Source organism: Macadamia integrifolia, chromosome 2, assembly GCF_013358625.1.
Source record: "Macadamia integrifolia cultivar HAES 741 chromosome 2, SCU_Mint_v3, whole genome shotgun sequence".
In the NCBI taxonomy this organism is placed as follows: Eukaryota; Viridiplantae; Streptophyta; class Magnoliopsida; order Proteales; family Proteaceae; genus Macadamia; species Macadamia integrifolia.
Window position 1 is genome coordinate 28,585,408 of NC_056558.1, and position 19,173 is coordinate 28,604,580.

A 19,173-nucleotide genomic window follows, 5' to 3' on the forward strand; every position below is an offset into this window, starting at 1 on the left:
ACGATACCTTCTTAGATGCAGAGACAGTTTGTGTTCCTTTGAGTCCTAAGGGCCTGTGGTACGTACTTTCTCCCCACTACTTTTCCTGTCCTTTAAATCCTCTTCCCTTATTATTTTTGATGTTTTTGTAGTGGAGGACACGTCCCATGGTTCCTCTCTCTATTTAGTCATAGCCTGGTGTTGCTGATTCTTCTTTTGCTGAGTCATCATCTGCCGTGGGTAGGCTTGTTCACAATATGCCACCCCTTTTTCAGGCTTCCCCGGTTGGTCCTACCCAGATGAGGCCAACCCCTTTGTCCGAAGGTGCTGGAGAGGAAGTTGGATTAAGATGCTTCTCTTGGTCTCCCTATTCAGTAAGATTGCATAAGTCCCAAACATTCTTCACATCATTTCCTTTTTCTCTCTTTCCTGTTAACATGGTCCTTTTCAGGTGTCCCTGGAGGCCGATGCTGAGATTGGGCCATATGCATCAAAGCTTATGCGGGGAGTTATATTGGGAGGCTAGGCAGTCATGTGCCGAGGTACCAATTCCCCACTTGATTCTCCTGTATTGTCATCCCTTATTCTGATCATCCCTTGTGCTTCTCAGGATTCACAAATCCCTTCTTAGGAAACGTAAATTGTCAATCTCAAGAAGCAATTGCTGGATTAGCAGTTATGTATGATGCAGCTATCTCAGGTGAAGTGATGATTCCCACAAATGACCTCGGCATAGATGATGAAGCCGACTCCTAGGGTTCTTCTTTCCTTGTTCCTGTTGTAATCTTGCAAACTTGAAAACACAAATATCTTTCTTTTTCTTCTTCTTCCCTCGCCCCCCATGTTTATTTCTTTTTGTTTTTTTGTGTTTTTTTTTTTTTTTTGTACTGCCGGTCTTGGCACTTTATTTTGGAATGAGAACTTATCTTTTGGCATAAAAAATATTTTATTTATTTATTTATTATTTTTTTAAGAATTTGAATTTTAAGGCACGATTAATTCCACAACTCAAGTTTTCATTAGAATAACCGGTATAACGCTAAAATCCAAACATCACCTTATTACATTGAAATGGGGAACAACCTTCCTACCAAAGATAGGATAGGTCAACTACAATTTGTGGAGACAATTCTTGGGGTGGATGGAAGTTCACCAACTCCTCTGGGTCTTCTGCCATTAGTCCATACTCTTGGCTGATGTAAGTCGGTAAGTAAAAGGATGTATGAGTCAAAGCCATCAACCTGACATAGTTACATCCAGGGGTCTTCATTAGGAAATCACCTATGGGCCACCATGGGCACTTCCATACGATGTCCCGTGAAGTTTTTCCTTGTAAATAATACTCTTTCCAATCAATAATGAACTTGAATTCTGGGATCTCCCTCTTGTCTTGATAATGGGAAACTTTGAGTTGGCATTCATTCAGGGGTTTGACCAATTTCAACCTTTCGAGTAACCAAAGTTGGAAAATAGTGGACTTCCTTGATAACGATCGGTCCCAAATTTATGGCTATGACTCATGTCATCAAATCCCTTAAGTGTCTCTGCAAGAATTGTGGAGACAATATCACCTACTTCCTTTAGCTGCTTTACCACTTCTACCAGAACAAGTGATGGACCTTTAAATTTCGGAGAACATAGCAAGCCAACATGCAAAATAGATAAGCATCCCATGATCTCTACTGGGATCTCTCCCAATGACAGATACTTAGTGAAAATCCTGGCCACCTTTAAAATTTTGATCTTCCCATATCTGACAAACTATTTAATTTCTTCCATCGCCCATCCGAAGAAGCTTTGAATCTCTTATGATTAGTCCTTCAAAGATGGTTGAATCAATCTACCTTCAGGTGGAGACAACATGCAGCCTCAAAATTCCTCCAGAGTTGGGCAAATCTCAATGGTCCCAAACTGATATACATGGAGATCAGCATCCCAATGTTGAGGTACCTATCGGAGCAAATTGTGATGCAACTCTACACACCCAATCTAGCTGAGCACTGGCATGTTCACAAATTTCAGCAATCCTTATGCCTCAATATTTATGTCCAAGGTCCATTTCCTTAATGTCTCGTCCAAAGATTCCATGATTATTTCTTTCAACCATCACAAACAAAGAGGAGAGGTTATTTTTCAAAGTATCACCTATTAGCTATTGACACAACCAAACCTTTACCACTGTTGCATCAAGTTTTTCTTTTTTTTTTTTTACCAATCAAGGGTGGGAAGTGAACTGGCCTTGATTACTAGTGTCGGGTGGCAATTTTTGGGAGGATGGAATTCTGGATAAGAGTTTGGAGGACTATAGATGGATGATGAATATCTAATGGCCAAATATCCCAAGTGGCGATTCTTGGGGAAAACAAGCTATGATGATCTTCTTAGATACCTTAATTATTAACCTGGGAACCTTCCAATTACCTGAAGGTTGTTGGGACCGCACTTGCACATGTCAAGTTGCCTATATATCCCTTGAGAGGAATCAGGTCTAGCGTAGTTCACGTGATCCACCTGTTTCATACATAATATCTCTTGAGTTGATCCATGTTGACCATAGTTAACAAATTCAGATTCGGGAATTATTCGGACGGAGAATTATTCGGAATAATTCGGATGATTAATTGAAGGATTCGGTCAAAAAAGCTTATTGGGTTTTTTTTTTTAAATTGTTTTTTATTGTTTTTTTTTTTTTTTGGTTTTTTTTTTTTTTAAATAATGTTTAAATAAACCGAATAATTCGGTTTAATTCAGATTCGGTCCGAATTATTCGCGATTTATATTCAGTTTTGAAAAAGTCGCGAATTTTAAAGAATTTTATTTTTAATTCGGATTCGGTCCGAATTTTTGATAAAATTCGGAAAAATTCAGTTCGGCCGAATAATTCGTGAATTATTCGGCCGAATTGATAACTCTGATGTTGACCAATCCAAGTATTTTTTCGCCATTAAGGTCCATGAGTCTTATGGCCTTGCCCGACAGGATTTCTTTGACATTGAATGGACCACTTCAGTTTGGCCTAAATTTTCCACTTGTGTCACGAATGGCAGCTCTCTGTTCTCAGACAATTATCTCACCTTCTTCTATGTGATGGGGCTTTACATGCTTATTGAATGTTATTGCCATTCTCAATTGATATTTTCTTAGATTATCCATGACCTTCAAACGCCTTTCATCCAGAAAGTTGAGCTCATCATGTCTAGCCTTTACCCACTCTCCTTCAGGTAGCTGGCTATCCAAAAGTACCCTTAGGAATGGTACTAGGATCTCTACTGGAAATACCGCCTAAACCCCATATACCAAGGAAAAAGGAGTTACCCTAGTCGAGGATCGTATAAAAGTTTGGTATTCCCAAAAAGCAAGTGGTAACTTGTCTGCCCAATCTTTGTCTGTTTCAACCATTTTCTGGAGGATGACCTTAATGTTTTTGTTAGTTGCTTCTACTACCCCATTGGTTTGTGGCCTGTACATTGTAGAGCGATGCCTTTTGATGCCAAACTTTGTGCAGATTTTATCAATTTTGCCCTGTAAATGGGATTCTTGATCCGATATCAGCTCTTGCAGTACTCCATATCGGCAAATGATTTTTTCTTGGATAAACTTTGCCACCTTGGTGGATGTGAGGATTGCATATGATTAAGCTTCTTCCTACTTAGAGAAGTAATCAATAGCCACTAAGATGAACTCGTGCCCGTTGGATGCTTTAGGGGTTGATCTTCCCTATGACGTCAATACCCCAAGTAGAGAATGGGCAAGGAGAACTGAGTGAGTGCAATTCTATTGACAGGATGTGTTTGATATTGGCAAATATTTAGCATTTGTGGCATTTCTTGACAAAATCCACACAATATACTTCTATTGTGTTCCTATAGTATCCCAGTCTGAGAACCTTCTTAGCCAACATCTTGGCATTCATACAAGGTCCGTAAAGGCCCTGATGGATATCCTCCATGATTGTTCTAGCTTGATCTTCATCCACACACAATAACTATATTCCATCATAGAATACTGTTAGAAGTTCTCTCATTAATAGAATCATTTTTTATGGCTTCTACCAAATCATTCTTAATCTCTTTAGATCCATCCGGCGAACTTGAAATGGGAGGCACAGTAGTAGCCTCGATAGTTGGAGGGTCAACAGAAAGGTCAGATGGTGAAGAATGAGTGGTACCATTCCGTAGATACTCTCGGCCATTCCGTAGGGCATATACCGCATTACACTGGTTAGAGGGCCCTTGGTGTTGTTGACTCTGTACAACATTGAGCTGAGGAGCAGGTAGATCTTATGGAGTCAGTACCTGATGTCTAGGATTCGGCTCTGGCTGACTAGGAAATTTTCCTTTCTCCTTCTTATGCATGATTGTGACAAGTTGGGTGAGTTTCCTCTCCACATTATTGTGGCTTGTCATGAGAAGGGCCATGCTTTTCTCTAGCTCACTAATTCTTGCCTCCTCTCCAGTGGATGTAAACCCCAGGGGTTGTTGATAAGGTGCTTGGAGAGGGGGCCTAGAAAATTTAACTGAAGACCTAGATTAGGCCGAGGGAAAGAATTAGGTAGTGGTGCAAAATTGGACCTCTGGGGACTAGGCTGCCCTTGGTTGTGAAAGTTGGATGGACCTCCTTGATTCCCTTGGCTCCATAAAAAATTAGGGTGATTTCTCCACCTTGGATTGTAAGTGTTGCTAAACGGGTTGTTCGGATAAAGAGCATTAACACTTTCATTGCCCCCAGAACTATTGGGGCATTTTTCCATTACATGTCCAAGGGAATGACACCAATTGCACATAGAGACCTGATTTTGGACTTGGAGGACTGGGGCATGTGCTTTAGGGACAAGGGCTTCTATTCTCTTAATGAGGCTATCTAAATGGGCCTCCTTGGCTACTATCCCATTGACATAGTACCCTTTACCTCCTATAGTTCTCTCACTTTCCTGAGTAGACTCCCATTCTCTTGTCTTTTCAGCTAGGTGAACCAAAAAGTTCCAAGCTTCGTTTTCGTCCGCATAAGCTGTGAAGCCTGTAAGACACATAGACTCTAACATCTGCTTGGTATGGAAGTCTATCCCTTCATAAATTATTTGGCAAAGATGTCATTTGTCAATCCCATGATGGGGACACTCTTGGAGAAGGTCTTGGAACCTTTCCATGAGTCTAGAAAATGACTCTTGAGGCTTTTGTTGGAACTGCATGATCTTGCTCTTAAGTTTGTTTGTTTTATGCAAGGGAAAATTTTTTCTTAAGAATGCTACCGTAAACTGATCCCATGTGGTAATGGAATTAGTTGGCAACCCATATAACCATCTTTTTGCTCCATCCTTGAGCGAAAAGGTAATGCATCTAAGTTTAACAGCATCATCACTGAGCTGTTGTATCTTAATGAGGACACAAACCTCCTCAAATTCTCTCAGGAACAAATAAGCATCTTCGGAGGATAGCCCAAGGAAGTGGGGTAACATAGTGATGAATTGAGTTTTAAGCTCATAATTGTTCTCTGTGGCAGCTGGTAACCTAATGCAAGAAGGTTGGGCTGCCCTGGCTGGGTAGAATCTATCCTTTAAAGTAGGCTTAGGTTGTTCTGCCATTCTTAAAATAAGTACTCTTACTAAACGATTGGTAGAATCACGGGTCAACACACTCATGCAACAGAAAACTATCCACAACTAAAGTAAGACAATCACAAAAGAATGGAAAGAAAAACTCTTTTTTTTCTTATTTGAATTTTGAATTTTTTTTTGAGAGCTTACCGGCAGGGATCCGGGGTTGCTCAGGTCAATTCCTGAGGTACTGCTACAGGGCTAAACCTGTCTTTATCATACTATGAGGCATGGCGACCTCCACTGATACAACTATTAATGCAAGTTGATCTTCTCAGGAATTCAATAAAAGAAAAGAAAAAACAAAACAAAGCAAATAAAGCACTCTGATTTACCAAAAGAAAGCGAAAAAAATAACATGGAACTGTCTCCTCGGCAATGGCACCAAAAACTTGTTTGAGATTTTAAATGTAACTGCAAGCGTACGGATCAGTGTAGCTATGGGTTGAACATAGGGAGAGCAACCACTTTATTTATTTTTTCTTTTAATATTACGAAAGTGAACTGATTAATGATTGTGATCTAATTCTAATTACCATCCTAAACATATGTATCTAAAATAACGTCCTAACCATTTGTCATCTAAGAATTTAAAGACGCAAGCCACACAATTAAAATCAAATAAATAAATAACTGAAAATAAATAACCCACGTAATTAAAAAAAAAACAATAAAGGAAAAAATGCTGAAATAAAAATAAAGTAAAAGAAAGGGGATAAAGCTAGAGAGAGACTCATAAGTAGGTTTCTTTACTTAGCCCGAGGGATGCATCATAATATGAGCTTCCCTACTTGACCAGAGAGTCACTCTTACAAGGGTTACTCTACTTGACTTTAGGGAAAGGGAGACAATTAAAATAAAAGCAATAAATTGATGGTTCTATGGCTAGGAGGGGCAAAGCCAACACATGCATTAGCCATGAACCTTGGGGGAAAGGGATAACAATAATGTAAAGATTGAAATTAAAATCTTAAATTAAGAAAGAAAGGGTAGTCAGAAGAGGGAATGAGAGGGGGGAGAGAAGATTACTGAAGGAGCCTACTTACTTGAATCAATGCTTGAACTTGAAAGCTTGGGTGATTTGAGATACTACCAGTACTAAAAACCAGATTGGAATAAACCAAATCTGAAATTTCTAGTACTAGAGAAAACAAATCTTAAAAAAAAAAACTGAACTTGAAAAAAAAATGCTCCCCGGCTAGTGATCTTGTTACCTAGATCTAAGCCTAGAACTATAACTTTAAAAATTACAACTCAATTGCATAAATCATAAACATAAAAGGCTGAATAAAAATAAAAGAGTGCTTGCATTAATTGACATTAAAAAACTATTACAAAAGTGATTAAAGCAAAAATAAAGAAGAACTAAAACTGAAGAGAGTGAGAGAGGGAGAGAGAGAAGAAAACTAAGCATAAACTAGAAAATAAATTAAGGGGAATAATAAATAGGAGGGGGGAGGAAGGGACTTTTATAGGGCTTTTGTCTTGCCTCCTTCCTTCTACAAGTCTTCTTTAAGAAAAGAAAGAAAATAAAATTAAATTAAATCTTGGTAAAAATCCTCATTCTTTGAGATATTGTGTGAGGAAAGAGAGAATCCGTTTCCAAAATTAACAAATTCTATTCCTTCCTTGCAATATTAACCAATATCTTGTAATCTTGATTAAATCAGAAAGGAATCTTTGCATAGCATCTTCAAGATCTTGTGAGGTGGCAAAGAGAGAGAATAATCTTTAGGATTTTGTAGGAGAGAGGATGTGGTACCAATGAGTGGGTCCCACCTTTGGACTGGTTCTTGATTCACTTTAAGCACTTTCTCTTGTAGACTTGGAAACTGAAAAAAAACAAGAAAAATAAAAGTAGTACTATCCAAAATGGGGCCAAAATGTACAATTATATCCCTAAGATTTCACACATTATTATGCTCATCACCTTCCCTTCCCACTCTCTTTTTAGGAGTATCCGGGGACTCAGTGCTTTCATTGGCCGGATTGAAATTGCAGGGTTGTCAGAGGAGAACTTATCTTCAACTAATGCTACTTCTGATATACCAGTGATGTAACTCTCCTATTCACTTCCCTTGATTTGTAATTGTTCTAGCTTGTGAGTAACCCAGTCGAACTCATCTTGGAAGAATACTTCAAATCCTGGCTGCATTTTGGCGGCGCTCTCATCAAACCATGGTTCAACATTCCATAGAAAGGGAAGTTTTCTCCTTCCTCGACAAAGTACCCATTGAGGGTGGGGTAGTGAGAGACGACTATCCTTCTAGTCTTTCTCAATACTTTTTACCCCTTGCTGACATTGGTGCTTTCCGATCTGTGGGGCTGGGGATTGTACCCTAGACTGTTTCTTCCTTTGCTCACGATCAAAGTGGGTACCCTAGGGACACCCTGATGATATTTTCCCAATCCCATTCTGGGGAAGTATTGCATGTTTTTCATCATTATGCTAACCAGGCGACTGTAGATTACTTCATAATTGACTAGGATATTCTCTTCAGAGGTCCCCTTGGCAAGGACCACACAAGTTCCTTCTATTTCAAACACACTAAGCTGAACTTCGTTGCCTTGCTCTTCTCCCTTCTCAATTTTGGCTAGGGTATTGACCACGTCGGGATCTCCTGTTACAGTGATCACTTTCCCTTCATGTATGAACTTTACTTTATGTTGGAGACTGGATGATACTGCCTTTGCTTGGTGCAACCATGGCCTTCCCAGAAGCATGTTGAAGGATACAGGTATATCAATGATCTGGAAATCAACTCCAAACTTTATTGGACCAACTAATACAGCTGCAGTGAGAATTCTAAGGACCTCTCTTTTAGTGTTGTCATATGCTCACACTGTCTAGTTTGATGGCCTCATCTCTTCCATATTCGCACTAATACTCTTGGATGACCTTAAGGGTAGAACAGGAAAGACCCATTGTCAATAAGGACTTGGGGAACAATCTTGTCCAAACATTCCACTGTTATGTGCAAGGCTATGTTGTGCTGGGTACCTTTGGCAGGCAGTTCTGCATCCATAAATATCATCGACTGAACTGCATATGTTGTCCCCACTACCTATGAAAGTTGCACTGGATCAGTCTTAATAGGTACCTGTACATTAGTTTTGGATTTGAGGACAACATCGCGATGTGAAGGAGAAGCCATTAGCAATCCCCATTGGGATTTGGTTGCTCCACCATTAAGGACTTACCCTTGTAGTCTTTCCCACTTCTAGTCCCCATCACACTAGCAGACTTTTTCACAATAATCTCTGTAGGGTACTGGTCCTCCTCATCACTGTCTGTTATGGTGATTATGTCACATCCTATCGTCCATATAGCATAGGTCTGCCGACACTGGATACCTCACTGCACCCAGTTAGCCTGTTTATCCCAGAATCCTACTCTAGGAGTGTCCACAACACCATAACCACATATACTAAAGTTAATCATAGTCAGATCAGAGTTTGCAGTGAATAATATAAAATCAAGTACATGCTCATATTCACCCAGTGCATATAAGTAATACCTAATATTAGATACACAATGATCCACAATTTTATATACAGTAATCCATATATCAAAATATACACACAAAAGAATCTCCCACCTATCATATCATTAAACTTCTTTCTCCCACCTATTAATTACACAAAATGTATCTCCCACCTGTTAAACATAATAAGTCTCCCACTTGTAGTTTGAACCACCAAAAATTGATTTCTATTACCATCCATATGTACACAAAAGAATGATCGTAAACATCAGATCTCATAAATATTGTACACCATAAACACAATCGTCGGACTCACATTCAGGTCCATGACTAAAATCATCAAAATCCTGTATACAAGCCAACTGATCCATAGCCATAGCATCATGCTCAAAACTAGTAATCTGTAGGTGACTGTTCTCCTCATCTATAGATCAAAAGAAAGGGGGGTGAGAACTGGTAATGCTCATTGAGGGGTGGGGTAGAACAAACACACGTATCCATATGCAATGCATGCTCCACATATAAGAATGATGCTCATGATTCCATTTATTTAACTATTCAAATGCTTAGTCCATTACTAAGTCTAATCACCTATGGGTATAGTGCTATGCAACGTCAGTGGCATACCCTACCTTGTATGTTAGGCCTCAGGTATACAAGCTCGTTGCAGGTAGGAGCTAGTCGGTCCCGGTCAGAGCCTCGGTCCCCCGGCTAACCCCTAAAAGGTAACCTCGTATAATAAATATATTCACTAGGCATACAATATGTCATATCCTATCCAAATCCACAACTGATATCACCCATCTCATCACAAAGTGCACTGCTGATCAGACAGCCACAAATGTCAGGATTTGTCCGTACCTAACCCCCTATGGACAAGGGGTGTAGCACTTGGGGTTGTGATACCTAGCCATCATACTAAATGATGTACAACCAATCATCATCCAAACCACACATGCATACATGGGCACCTGCTCGTGACCCATCTCACTTGCCTTACCTTCCACATTTCCATCACCGTCAATTACATCATACCACAAACATGAAAGTAGATGCAAATGAAGAAAATAAATGCATATGCACAAACACAACAAGTAATGCATGAACAACAATAATAAATATACCAAAAGAAGTAAGAGTAGGGGGAACCCACTCACCTTGACAATCTGACATTGCTACTACTCTTCCTGGTGTTGTATTGGTTCCCTCACAGCCATTAGGAAGTCCTAAAAATCAACAATTATACATACATTTATTAAATAATTTTTTTTGATTTTAAACCTACCCAAATAGAGTCATTTTCTATTCCCTTATTAGCCATACAGACCCGCTTTCAGACCCTAATTCACTATAAAAATCTCAGGGCAAAACAGTCTTTGGAAGCCTAACCGGCTGGAGACTTTTAGCCCAACAGGCCGGCCTGAGGTCTCTTGCCTGTTAACCATTTTCTGCAGAAAATTGATTATGCCCTCTTCTTTGCTAGTCTTTACCTCTGTTCTAGTCATAATTCCACTATCTTAGTATCATACTTTCACAACAGTGAATTAATACTCAAATTCTCATTACTTTATCAACGAACATCATTCCATTTTAATTAATTAAAATAAAATACCCCTTTTAGCAGAAATTTTCATGATCAAACCTCATATTTTCAAAATTCCAGCCACAAGACTGCAATTTAACTTTAAATTAACATGATCCAACTCCAATCTAAGGTTGCATGCATACATTTCTTCACCAATTCCATTTTTCATGTAAGAGGTCAGACCTCAATTAACTTGCATGCTTAATTAAGATATTTCAAGAACAGAAATTAGGTAGAAATTTCACTTCTTCTCAAGCTCTCTTACTATTTTAAAATTTTAGGTGAAAATCCACACATTACAACTCAAATCGGCCATGATTTTTGTCTCATTTGTACAATTATTTCTTACATTCCTCATGCATTGCATCAGTCCATCAAAATCAAAGAAATGAAACTCCATTTAGAAAGTTCTCTTGCTGAAATTTTCAGAACTTCCTTCCATACAACAGAATCGGTTTATTCCCTTCGTATTTTTTCTGAGATTCCTTCTTATTACAGGTTTACATAAGTGAATGGACTTACATTGCAGCTGATTCCTCCAAGAGTGATCTAAGGGCAGAAATCTCCAATCGGATTTCCCTCTCTTCCCTTCTCCTCTTCTCTTTTCTTCAAAGGTCGGTGGAGGCATTATATAGCCCCACTAACTCCCTTAGTGGTCCACTATCATAACGCCTTAGTGATCCACTAAGTTATTATATAATATATTATAATATATGTATAAGTAAACCCTTAATACTTATACTATATGATTTCTAATTTTAGATTTATACAACCTTATAATGCATAATACTATATATATTTAGATATATAAGTGTATATGGTACTATATTACTTGTATTATTATATTATTAATACTTATAGGTACCCTTTTTTAATTATAATTTTTCATTTCATAATTTTATTATTTAACTTATTTAATCATATCAGACCCATAGGGATAGGTCCACATGCCAAAATTCCAAGAATGGGACCCATTCGGTCAAATATGACCATTCTGTCCAGTCAACAGGCTAGCTTATCATGTCTAGAACTCTCCAGCTTGTTGAGCCAGATTTGTTTTTCTTAAGTCTGTTTAGTCCATTTTTATTACTAACCCTTATGAAAGGTTAATAAATATCTGTTGGCCCACTTTTCTTGTTGTTTCTTCCAACACTGTTGGTAGAAGGCTTAGGTACATGTTGGGTCATTCTTTCCTTTCAGGCATTCCATTGCCAGCCAAGCTAGTGTTGGCCTCTCTAGCCTCTTACTCTTGCCTGTTCACAGTCAATGTGAAGAGGTGAGATTTGGGGTGTTACTGTTATAGCCATGCCCTAACCCAATCTAATTTGAACTGTTGTGATAGGTCTCGGACCGAAAATAGAAAGTACCACTGGGTTTTGGCTCACGGCTACCCATTGCAAAAGGGGGAGAGATGACCCCACTTGCTCGTGTGTTGCTTGCCAATCCAATTGGAGGGGATTCAAGCCTTCCGATCAAAGACGGTAAGTGACCTGACACCCTACACTCGAATCCCGACACACACCAAAATTGTCAAAAGGCCATGAGCACAGCCTAGGGAAACTACCTGTGCAAGACTAACTTGTGGACAGCAAGTAGTCAAGACAACAAACTATCTTGACCATTAGAAGCACTTGGGCCTGGATTCGGTGGGCTGAATCCGATGGCCACTTGTGCTGCTAAACTGGTTTTGATGCTCGTGGACCCCATCACCTTCATAGAGGACAACCTCGAATGAACACACACACACACTCTCCCACACCTTCCCTATGACTTGTATTTCGTATGAGTTCAAGGAGAAGGCCTGCGTGTCTTAAATCTCGAAATAACCCATTTGGATTGACTAAGGGCCAACCAAATGGACCTTAGTGTGAGGTCTACTATATAAGTGGGAAGTGAGACTCATTTCTCATTTCCTCACTTGTACAAGTCATGGGAGAGGGAAGGAGGAGCAGAGAAAGGAAGGAAAAGGAAGAGAAAGGAAGAAGAAGAAGGGGAAGAAGAAGAAGTGGAAGAAGAGGGAAGGATTCACCTTAGCTCCCAGCTGGCCGCGTCATTGCCGGAGGTAGGTGTTACCTCTCTTACTACATTCTCCTTCTTCATTTTGACATAGGATATTTGGTTACAATGTGAATCTTAACCTCCACACCTCCCCAAGCTCGGAGAGTATGTATTTCACCTCCCTGGTGTGATTGTTGAGCTCAAACCAAGTCTGATGAGCTCCGGCAACACTTGTGACCAAACGACCATCTAGGGTTTCGATCATTCGATCAATGTATCTCCTAAATGGCCCAATGGAATTGGATTTTTTTATCTCGAAATGATGCTAGGAATACCCCTACAAACTCCATGGAACAAATCCCGACGATCGAGCCTGAGTCGGAAGCCCCAAATGACACGGGCACTTTTTGTGTTTCCATCGAAAATAGCCACCGGAAACACCTGGGCCTGAATCTAATGGGTTGTTTTTTGGTGAAAAGGAAGCTCGTATGAGCTCTCTGTTTTCACCATCAGATTCACATCTGATGAATCCAATGGGTTCCAACCTTGTTTCCGGTGACTGAATCTGGTGACACCCTGGACTGTCAGTATTTGACAGTACATTTACCCTTTGGAGGTAACACCAGTGGATTCCTTCCAATATTTCTGACATGCAATAACACCCGATTGCCTTTGTGCCTAGGACAGGGACGTGCACATACCTCAAGGCCAGAATTGAGTTAAACACTCGGTGGCCATACTTGGAACCCGATCCATTCAAACTTAATCAAGGTGAGGGATGGTTGACTTTTATTTTGGGATCGTTTAATTATTATAGAATTGCCCGCATTTGTAGGATTTTCACACGATTATTTAAATTGCTTAAATGATGATGATGTTTCATAACATATTATATTTTGATGGAAATGACATGAAATGTATGTTGTGAGATGGAATCCGGTGAGGCCGAGGTGGTTCTGGTAGTATGATTGCCGTATGTTTATTGCATTTATACATTGATTATGTGCATTAGATTAGATGTAGTTATGGAATATAATTTTTGGCAGATGGTTTCCTGGTATTGTGTACTTCGGGACTGCATTTAGAAATGGATACGCTTTGTGGCCGATGGGAATCCTTATGTTGCATAGTCCATACTCAACTACTTTGTATGCTAAAATAGGTATATAGTCATGGGTTACATCTTGTGGCCAATGGTATCCCGGTATCGTGAACCCCAGGACTATACTTGGAAATGGACCTGCATAGTGGCCGATGGTGATCCCGATGTTGCGTGGTCCATACTAACTGTATCATTATGAAAGGCATGTAGGATATTGTGGTTATGTGCCATTCCCCATGCTACGTCCCCTTGCCAATTAGAGGTAAGGCGTTGGATAACCCAATGGTGGTATGTTTGATGAACCTTCTCGGAATGCCACACCCGCAGTAGGATGTAATTGTTGTCGGAGGTGGGAATTAGTCCAACGTGGCCGATGGTGATCCCAGTGTCGTGACTGCCAGGAGGGGTTATTAGGGGTTTGTTGGGAGACCAATGGATGCATCCCGGGATCGGTGGGATCCTAATCACAACTAGGGCTTGTATTGCTATGTAGTAGATGGCAGTTTCGAGACCGAGGATACAACCAATGTGTTATAGTAGCATTACCTGACTTAATTGTATTGTTAGGTGGTTAAATTATCAAATGGCTTGCATTATTCGCATAATGGACTATGTGTTTAATTCTTATATTCATGTCATCATGGAATATTATATATGTGAATGCTTGTGCTTGGTTGTGCATGAACCCCACCCCTCACTGGGCAAGTTTGAAGCTCACCCCATGTATATGCCCCTTTTTTTGATGATGATACAGGTTTGGTCATGCCTATGGCTTGTGAATCTCTATCCTTCGGACCCTAGTACGAAGTGAGCGACTGGTAGATGCCGGAAGCAGGGGAGCATAACCCAGACTGTGCTTGCGACTACTGTACATATGCGGCACTATGAGATGCTCGACATACTTTTATTATTTTGATAACAAATTGTGAATCATATATTTTTGGGCTTATGATTTATAAGTTATGGATAATTGTAATGGAATAACTCGGTTATTTATATGATATCACTAGATGTTCCCCACTTTAAATTATAATTCTGCTATTATACTCTGATTTCGCTGCTATTGGTTTGGTTTGTGTTGTGAGATTGTTTATGTTAAGGTACTGCTATCAGAGATCCTGGTAGGTTTGTAAGACAGGTAAGCATCTTACTCACACCACTGGTATTCCTAATGGTAAGTTTGGGTTTACTGGAATCGGGGTGTGATAGCTTGGTATCAGAGCGTGATACTCTGCCTTAACTCACAATCTCACTCGAACCATGACTTGGGGATTAGGATTTAAATAAAAATCTTAATGGCAACAATTTATAGAAATTGCAGAAGTAGGAGACAAGTATAGGTGTCAAAGCCGTTTTATTATAATCAAGAACTAAGTAGATAAGCATACACCAAAATTTTCTTGAAATAAAAGACAAAATGCAGGAAATCCTAACTACCCTACAAATGTAGGAATTCAAATTACAGAAGAAAATGATAGGTAATAAAATGCAACTAACAACTGGAACATAAAACTGTAAAAAAAATATAGAATGGGAAATCCTAAGACTACAGTGGCAACCTATGCCACTACTGCTGCTAGTTTTGCCCTCGCCCTTGAGCTCGGTTCTGGCCCTATGCTCATGGCTTTGGTACTATAATGGAAAGGTGGAAGACTATTGCCTGCATCTATGCCTCAAGGGAGGCAACCTGAGTGTCCAGTAGGCAATAGCTCCTATCCACACTCTCCACTCGAGTATCCATCCTTCTCTGTATATTGGTGGTGGTATCCAGATGAGCCATTACATCATTGAGTCCATATGGCCTTGAACCCTTAGTGTCATGAGAAGAGGAGGCAATAGAAGTCCCCATAGTCTGAGGGTTAGGTGGTGGAATCACCCTAGTAGGAGGCACACGTGGAGGGGCAATAGGATTAGCACCTCCATCACCCTCTTGATCTCCATCATGACCACCCGCATTACCACCTCCCAGTTGGTTCTCTATATCCATTTCATCTTTTTCGGGGAGTCTTGGTTGAAATCCAAGACACTAGTTCCCAAACTTTCCTCATCCTGTAAGTCCATGCCAAAGCTGAGGAAGACCTCAGTTCAGATCCATCCGTAGTAGAGGTTTCTGCCTTACGTGCCCCTCCCTCGGCCCTTGTCACCATGGTCCACATCAACAGATAGGGGAGGCGAACCTACAACCCCATGTAGACACAGTAAGTGACATAGGCCTGTAGAATGGATACCTCATCAAAGTGGCCGCTTGTAGGGAGGACATTCAACTGAATGGCTCTACATATGACCTTTGGCGTTGCCCGATAATTAGTAGTCAAGGGCCACCCAGAAGCCTCCTTTGTGAGTATGTTGTCCATCTCCGCCTGGACATCAAAATTTTGGAACTCATAAGATGGAGTCCTAGGTGGGCAGTAGGCTAGCTCTCCCTCATTAGAGATCATCAATATGTTGGCTAACTCAGCCATACCAAAAGAGATATTGACCCCCTCCACCCTCAAGATGAACCTCATCTCCTCAGTGCCATGATTCTCACATCGTAGATTGCAGTAGAAGAGCCTTATGAGCCTTGGGTAGTACTTCACATCTGGCTTTAGGATGTGGTACCACCTTAGAGCTTCGAAGCATTGATGGAGGCGAAACCATCGGAAGTCCCTTGTCCTCACATACTTCCTAGGGTCAACATTCCTATACTCAAACTTCTCCCAGTGATCTTACTCCTCCATAGAGTGAAACAACTGGTGATCATAATGTTTTTCCTCGGGAATAACCAGTTGTGCGGCACCACGACAGGGATGAACACGACAATTAGACATGGTTGCAACACAAAGTTCCTAAGGTTTAAGAAGAACAAAACCTAAGTTAGGAAGAATGCCTAAAACCACAGAGAGAATCTCAAAACCTAGGTTAAAGAAGAAGAATAACTCATCTTAGATGTGTGAACAGCAGTAATCGAGCACAAAATCACGAGCAAAACGTAGGGAATGGCTAGGGAGACCTTCCTTGGTCATTTTCTCTCCTTCTCCAATTGATAGGATAGGGTTTTGTGAGAAGATAATGAAACCCGAGTCTATTTATAGCGTTTTTGGGTCCACTGGAAACACCCCACCTTAATACTGGACTTGAATTTGGGGAGCTGTTTCCGGTGAGGAAATTTTTGAATTTTGGTCTCTGTTTTGGTCACCTCATATTTTTGGTGAACCAACCCATATTTCTGGTAAAAAACCAGTTTTTGGTGAACTACTTTGGGAATGAATTTTGTATTTTATTTTATTTTATATTATAATATTTGATTCCTTAATTAGGGATTTCCTCCCTAATACACATGTGATCGGATTTCAATACTTGGTGGACCCCACCTATACATGCTTTGACCCTAAATTACTCCTTATGTACGCATACGGGACCGACTATGCATGTTGACATTAACATGCTTGCTATCTATGTATGTGTGACTAATTAAGATTCCTCAATAGGAATCATGTTGTGCAGGAATACCCGATCCCGATCTAATACGTCACCTCTCGCTTCTCCTATGCAGAATCGAGGTAGACTAGGAAATGTGCCACTGGCCCCAACCATCCTCATGGCACAGGATGTTGCCAACATAATGGGCAACATGATGCGTGAGGTGGAATAGAGGCAACTCAGTTCATGGCGGGGATTGATATCCGGATCCAGGTTGCTATTGGAGCTCAGAATACACCTCCCGCACCCCTACTCCATCGGCACCAGCCCAGTGCCAGCTGGCTCAGGCACCCTTTAGACATCCAATGGGATGCAAGGGCAAGTGCATAGATATGTGCAAGGTTAGGTGCAAGGGTAGTTTCAAGGATAAGTACCCAGGCAAGTGCAAGGGTAGGCCCAAGTACACGTAGAGAGTTGGACTGGCCTAACTAAAATGATGGAGAAGTTCCAAAGGTTAAGGCCCCTATACTTCTCCAATGTGAGCCATGATCAGTTGTTTCCCTCAAGATGGATTGGGGGTATGGAGAAAGTCTTTAAGTTGATGGGCTGCAATGATGAGCAAAAAATAATATGTGCCAACTACCAATTGCAAGGTGAGGCCGATGCTTGGTGGAGGACTACTGAGCCCATTATGAGAGCAACCATCCCCACCCCCACTTGGGAAGACTTCAAAGAGACCTTATTTGGGAATTACTTCCCTGGGAGGCTTTTAGGATAGGAGAGAGAGTGAGTTCTCTAATTTGGTGTAAGGATCTCGATTAGTGCTAGAGTGCCAACAGAGGTACGAGGAGCTGTACTACTTTGCTCTGGAGCACATTAAAAATAATGGGTCCAAGGCCAGGAATTTTAAAAGGGGTTGAGGCCAACCATCAGTTCCACTATGGTTAGGTTGAAGCTGCAGGCATATGCTGAGGTGGTCCAAGTGGCCAAGTCCATTGAAGACCGACATAGGGACAATTTCTCGGCTCAACAAGGAATGGGGAAGAGGCCCATGGTGTCCTTTGATTCCAAGGGAGCCAGCAAGCACTCAAGATGCCCTTATATCAACCCAACTCCAGTTAGTCAAGAAGGCCAGAAGCAAGTCAAGCCTCTTAGTCCTTCTGCTCCGGTGGTATGTCTTAATCTGTGGGTTCAAGCCCTAGGTGTTTCCATGGTGACCAGCAAGGTCACCTAGCCTGAACATACCCCCATTGGAGGTCTGGTGATGCATCTTATATCCTGCCACCTAGGTTCCAGTAGGCTTATACAACCAACCGACCAGCCCAATCATCACAAGGCTAGAGATAACAAGGAAGGGTATTTGCTATGACCACAGATGATACAGAGGCTAGACCAGGTGTAATGACAGGTACATTATTGATATCATTTTTATATGCACATATGTTATTTGACTCAAGAGCATCCCATTCATTTGTGTCACCGACATTTGCGAAGAAGATAGGAATTCGACCCAAGAGCTTGACCTAGTGTTTGGCAGTAAGTACACCCATAGGGAGTGTGATGGGTTTGAACTATGTGTATGAGCCATGTTTGGTGACCATAAATGGACATGACTTGAATGCACACTTGATTGAGTTAGATACGACCGATTTTGATGTGATTCTAGGAATGGACTGGTTGTTCGCTTACAGAGCCAGTGTGCTATGTGCAGAAATGGTGATAATTTTCAGACCCCATGATGAAGGAGAATTTACTTTTGTGGGCGATAAGCCAAAGAAACCCAAGAAGATTATTGTGTCGGCACTTCAGGTGAAGAAGCTATAGATCAAGGGTGTCAAGGCTACTTGGCATCTATGACAGATACTGAGATAGAGGTCAGACCATTGACTAAACTGGATGTGGTAAGGGAATTTTTTGATGTATTTCTGAATGACTTGACAGGATTGCCCCTGGACCGAGAGACAGAGTTTGATGTAGACCTACTCCCCGACTCGACACCAGTGTCAAAAGCTCCTTACTGCATGGCCCC